General features: G+C 39.4%; 1 protein-coding gene across 1 annotated transcript in view; it reads left to right on the top strand.

Moving 5' to 3' along the window:
- Positions 1–4,382: 4,382 nt before the first annotated feature.
- The window catches only part of SYN3 (synapsin III), a 534,306-nt gene continuing 532,688 nt past the window's right edge, over positions 4,383–6,000 (top strand). Inside the window, exon 1 of the mRNA XM_040345656.1 lies at positions 4,383–4,459. The gene's annotated coding sequence lies outside the window, so the exon portion shown is untranslated. The remainder of the gene's footprint in view (positions 4,460–6,000) is intronic.

Below are 6,000 nucleotides of genomic sequence, written 5' to 3'. Positions count from 1 at the left end.
ATTCAGCACACATGGACCCCCCTTCAGCACAACCCCCTCCATTCAGCACAGACCCCCCCTTCAGCACAGATGGACCCCCTTTAATCCCAGACCCCCCTTTTAGCACAGATGGACCCCCCCTTCAGCAGATACCCCCCATTCAGCACAGATGGACCCCCCATTCAGCACAAACCCCCCCCTTCAGCACAGACAGACAATTTAAAAGAGGAAGTTCAATTCTCCGGCGTTCCCCTTTGGGCTCCTTCTGCTAATTGAGAGTTAGTAGAGGTTTCGTCTGTGGGCCTTTCGCGATTTTCAGTTTCGTACAATAATGTTCTTTTCTGAACGTCCGTTCATCAAGCAGACATGTTGCGCAATGGGGTTGTGCTAACTTGACCCACAAAAAAATATATAAAAATATGTTTGATTCATATAACCAAAATACACTAATCCAAAGTAAAGACATTTGTTTTTACTCCGTCAGTATCACCAGCAAAGCAGGTTTTATTATTATGACGCTGCTTTTCTTGATTTCAGAACTTGCCGAATGTGCACTTTCAAATGCGAACGCTAGTTTTACTAGACAGAACGCTTCCGGCTGGTCTTTGCTTCTGAGCATGCGTGTTTGTACTTTGTCCAAAAGTCCGATTGCTTGCTGTACACACGGTCGGACTAGTTTGTCCGTTTGCAGACCGAACTTTTTGTCCGATGAAACCCGAAAAAGTTGGTCCGATGGAGCGTACACACGATCGTTGTTGATTTTGAAGTTTGTTGGCCTAAAGTCCGACCGTGTGTACGGGCCTTAAGGCTGGATTCACACTTATGCATTTTTAGTGCTTTTTGCATTTTGTAGATTTGCACTACAGAACGTGTTCCATAGGAAACCATGGTAAGTGGACTGTAGTGCAAATCTAAAAATGCATAGGTGTGAATCCAGCCTAAAGTTGACCATTCACATATTAATTCATGTATGAGCGATCTACTGTATGTACGAGCAATCGTTAACAAGCAGTTCAACATCATTTAAATTATCAAATGATGCAATATGTAGGATATTGATTGAAAATACGATCTTTCAGAAAGCATCTGTTGGAAATTAATATTTATTCGATCCATATTATAATTGGTTGTTTGACACACGCTCACACTCAGATATTTCTTTGATTAATCAGAAAAGATCAATATAATTACCACAGGCTTATTGACTAGCCACCACCAGCGTCACAATCGTTCGAAAGGTCACTAAATCGATCAAACTTGAATGATTAAATGTTCATTTTGATACATGTGTGTAATAATTTGGTCCACCGGTATATAGGAGATTAAATCAATTTGTAGATTCTCTTATTTTGCCAGTTGAGTGGCTCTTCCCAGCTTTAGCTGGCCCTACACATTGCAATCAGTGATCAATCCAGGTATGAGCGATCGTGATTCATCAACTATGTCAACTATCTAACGATGCAACACATGCAGTATTCTTTGAAACTATGATCTATCAGAAACGATCTCTTTAAAACAATTGTTTAATTGATCTGTAATACATTGGTTACAATACATTACAATACGTTGGTTGTCTGATACACACGCAGATATTTGTTTGACTGATCAGAAATAAATACATGTCTGTCAGAGCCGATTGATTTGCCAGTGTTGGAATCGATCAAAGGCTCAGTAGATGGATTGAATGGAGGATGTGTGGTTCTTTATCCTTATTCAATTTGGTCATATTGACGTGGCCATACATGTACCAATTTGTGATTATTTAGATATGAACCGTCACAAACAAGTGACGATATTCAAATAAAATAATAAATGATGCAACCGTGTATTGTTCTGTATTTTGTGACTGATCAAAAATATGATCTATCAGTTCTAAATGTAAATGAATTATAAAAATGATTTAATTGGTCTTAATTATAATCACTTAATTAGAACTGATTGACAAAACTCTGCTACCGCAGACCATTTTTCCAAAGTCTAAACTGTTTGGGAATTTACGAAATCGGTTGAATGAAGTTTACAATTTCTATAAAATTTGATAATTTTTTTCTATTAAATTATCAATTGAATGATTATATCTATATGTATGTGGCCAATTTTAGTCACATCGAATAATTGACTGAATGTTAATGTTGATACGTTTGTGGCCAGCTTATTGTGATCATACATGGAAAGATTTTATATACAATTGTATTGTCGATTAATTTACTGTTCAGTAGAAAAATACAATTGAAAAAGAGGAACATCAAAAAGATCAAATGATCCTAACAATCGTATTACTATATCGACTTGTTTTTTATGCCAGAAGAAGTATGTAATTGTATAGTCCGGGCCCATAGACTAAGGATCAAATACTGTTGTCTTGGGGTGCCAACCTATATTGGAAAGTGAAATATAGAAATCCAGGATGTGGGTTTTTTCTGTCCCGAGATTTTTTTAAGATTTTGGGCTAGTTACAAGCAGGCCCTGAAGAAGCGGATACACAGACCGTGAAACACGTTGGCTACTCCAATCTAACATCTCTATTTTGATTTGTTGTGATTTTATATGTAGGGATATGTATGTTGTTCCCCTTCTTTCTTATGTCTATATGTGATTTTCTACTTTTCGAATAAATATTTTAAAAAAATATATGTATTATTGTCTGTCTGATGGAGACAATTTAACACCCTAACTTTCTATATTTCCCTTTCCAGTACTTTTTTTATGATTGAATTTGCCTGTCCATCATTTGTTATTGCTCAAAGTCGATCCATGACACCGTATATGTCTTTTCAATACTTCATAAATCCAATCATATTGTATGATTTGGTGAAGAAACGTTTCATCAGACCCTTTACGTGTATGCCCCATTAAGCTGATCAAATTGAAAAAGAATTGTAAACCCGGACCCTGCTTTCGATCCATTTTAACATTGGTAGGTCGACTGACTGTAGCAACATTTTTTCCATTATTTCTTATCGACTGAACGATTATCTGCATATAGCATGTCAGACAATTAATTGCAGTACAAATCAATGAAAGTATTGTTTTTAATAGATAATTTCTAATTGTATTTTTATTCTTTTTTCTTTATATACTTTAAAAATAAAAAATAAATATATATATTAATCGGGGTACATTCAACCTTGTACTGCAACGCAGTGTATGAAAAACATTAATTTTCAATCAACGCCATTTTCAATACCATTTGATATTTGAATCAATGAAGAATGGATGAATTTTATTTTATTTAAATTTTTTTGTGTGTTTTATTACGAATTGTTAGTATAATTGTAATTTTATTTGTTTAGTGGGTATGTATTGTATGTATTTATACATACAATACATACCCATACATACAATACAATACATACCCATACATACAATACATCGTGTGCCTCATACACACAATCAGATTTTCATCTGATATATCCGTGGAATTTGTGTGAAGGGCATTGGCCGTGAACACGGTATGCATACAGACGGCAGAACTTTTTCAGCCAACATACACAAAACCACGTGGTTTTTCTGCTCTTTAGCGCCACCCTTTGGGCAACTTCTGCTAATGTTGTGCTATGGATAGCATTGCTTCTAAGCATGCGTGTTTGTACTTTGGATTTTTTTCCCTGATGTACTTGTGTACACACGATCGGATAATCCGACATCACACATTTGTTGTCGGACAGTTTTAAAGCATGCTATAAAACATTTGTTGTCAGAAAATCCGACAACAATTCGATGGAGCATACAAACGGTCAGATTTTCCATTATTATTCAATCGATCACTCAATGTGACTAATGCTATATGTATCAATCTGGGAACGAACCTTCGTAAACAAGCAATTCATCATTTTATTTTTTAAATCAGATACTTTTTTTATTGAGAATTTTTTTTTCAATTCACAACAACACTAAAGCCTCGTACACACAATCAGATTTTCCGACAACAAATGTGTGATGGCAGGGTTTTGTCGGAAAATCCGATTGTGTGTACGAGGCTTTAGTGTTGTTGTGAATTGAAAAAAAATCTATAAAAAAATCAATAAAAAAAATCAATAAAAAAAGTATCTGATTTAAAAAAAATGACGAATTGCTTGTTTATGAAGGTTCGCTCCCAGATTATTACATATAGCTTTAGTCACATCGAATGATCGATTGAATGATAATATCGATACGTATGTGGCCAACTTAACGATGAAGCCTGCTGCACGGAGCGATGAGAGCGGCACACCTCCGCCACAACTCCCTTTTGTCTCTGTTGATCTGATAGTTGATCCAGCCTGCCTACCAGTTGTTTCACTAAATTATGCATCCTGACCTGATGGTACAGGAGCATCAGGGAGGGAGGATCTACTGTCAGGCAACGTCCAATCCCAGCCAGGCTGAGCAGGGAGAGGCTGACACCGCAGCTTCCCTGTGATGCTGGGGATGAGGACACTGTGTGGCTGCAGAGAGAGAGCTGGCTCTGTCTGATGTTACAGGAAGCATTAATAATAAGGTAAGCAGCTGGGTCACATACATTGCATCCTAGGCGCCTCTTCAAGGGGCAATCACAGTGCAGGCAGAGGAGGGCATGTACCATCCAGCAGGCTCATCTGTGCATGCTTCATGCCACTTTACAGAGGACCAGGCTGGAGGGGAGATGTGTTAGGAGGCTGGGGGAGCCTGCAGCATCTCCTCATCCTCATCACAGCACAATCAGGTGCATTCAGAGCCAGGCTGAGCGGCGTATACAGCGTATACCTCAAGGATTTGCTCCCTGGGTGGCCAATGTGTTGAAAGGATTTCCAGGGACCCTGTGCTTCTGAGCCTGTGAATGTGAGGCTAGAATCACATTATACAGCACAATAGACTCATTCATTTTATTTTTACTTGTCTTTATTTTAGCCATGTGACTGTCATTTCCAAATCTCATTGGACTCAGCTGAATATAACTGTCACTTTGTAGAAATAAGGAGGTGTGTGTGGTGTGTTAGCTTGGTGGATGGGACCTTATCTATGTACACATACTATACGGTTTTTGGAGCAAGCAAGGACCGTCCTCGGAACACCGTTGGCAACTTTGGACTTTTTTTAATTACAGCTCTTAATGTGATATAGCTATAGAGGGGTCCAGGGGACAAGTCAGCACCTGGCTTCCTTATATTCCTTGGATACTCTGGTAGAGGGATCTCCTTGCGAAAGTTCACAACTCTGTTGCTGATCACCTAGATGTCTTCGTGTTCCCACCCTATTTGTGTTCCAGCACCTTCTGTTGTGTTCTCCGTAATATAAAATAGATACAAATCCAGCAGGGATGGTTGAAGTCCCTCATAGCGGGCATATCCATCAGGTGTCCAGACCCAGGAACTCAGAGCAAGAATGGTGGGAAGTCCTCATAATGGGCGCAGTGGGTGTACAGACCTGGGAATTCTGTCCAGGGATGGTGGAAATCCCTCATAATGAGTACTGCAGGTGTGCAGACTCAAACTCAAAGCAAGAATGGTGAGAACCAATTAAAATCGGCACAGCAGGTGTACATACCCAGAAATGCCAAGTAAAACTGGTGGGAACCCCTCTTAATGGGCACAGTGGGTGTACAGACCTGAGAACTCTGTGCAGGCAGGCATGTACTGGCCATAGGGACTACAGGGAGTTTCCCGGTGGGCCGATGGCTCAGTGGGCCGGTTTCAGTGACAGCCTGTCAAAGTAATGGCTTCGCAGCTCGCCCTCCACTTCATGCAGTGATGTGAGAAGGATGAGAAAAATACAGAGGAGAATACGTGAAATAATAAAGGAGGTGAGTGAGGACTCCTTATGTTATGCTACTTATGTTTTTTTGCACAATTGCGTATAGTTTATAAACTGTTTTTGTGCTTGTTTGCAAACTTAAAGTGGGCCGGTCTGGATGAAGTCCAGGGCCAAATTTTGGTCTCAGTCCAGCCCTGTGAGCAGGGATGGTGGGAACCCTCAAAATGGTCGCAGCAGGTGTGCAGACTTAAAAACTCAAAGTAAGAATGGTGAGAAGCACTCAAAATCGGCACCGCAGCTGTACATACA

This window comes from Rana temporaria, chromosome 3 (assembly GCF_905171775.1).
Source record: "Rana temporaria chromosome 3, aRanTem1.1, whole genome shotgun sequence".
Taxonomy (NCBI): Eukaryota; Metazoa; Chordata; class Amphibia; order Anura; family Ranidae; genus Rana; species Rana temporaria.
The sequence above is the reverse complement of the archived record's forward strand: the minus strand, read 5'-3'. Positions and strand labels throughout refer to the sequence as shown.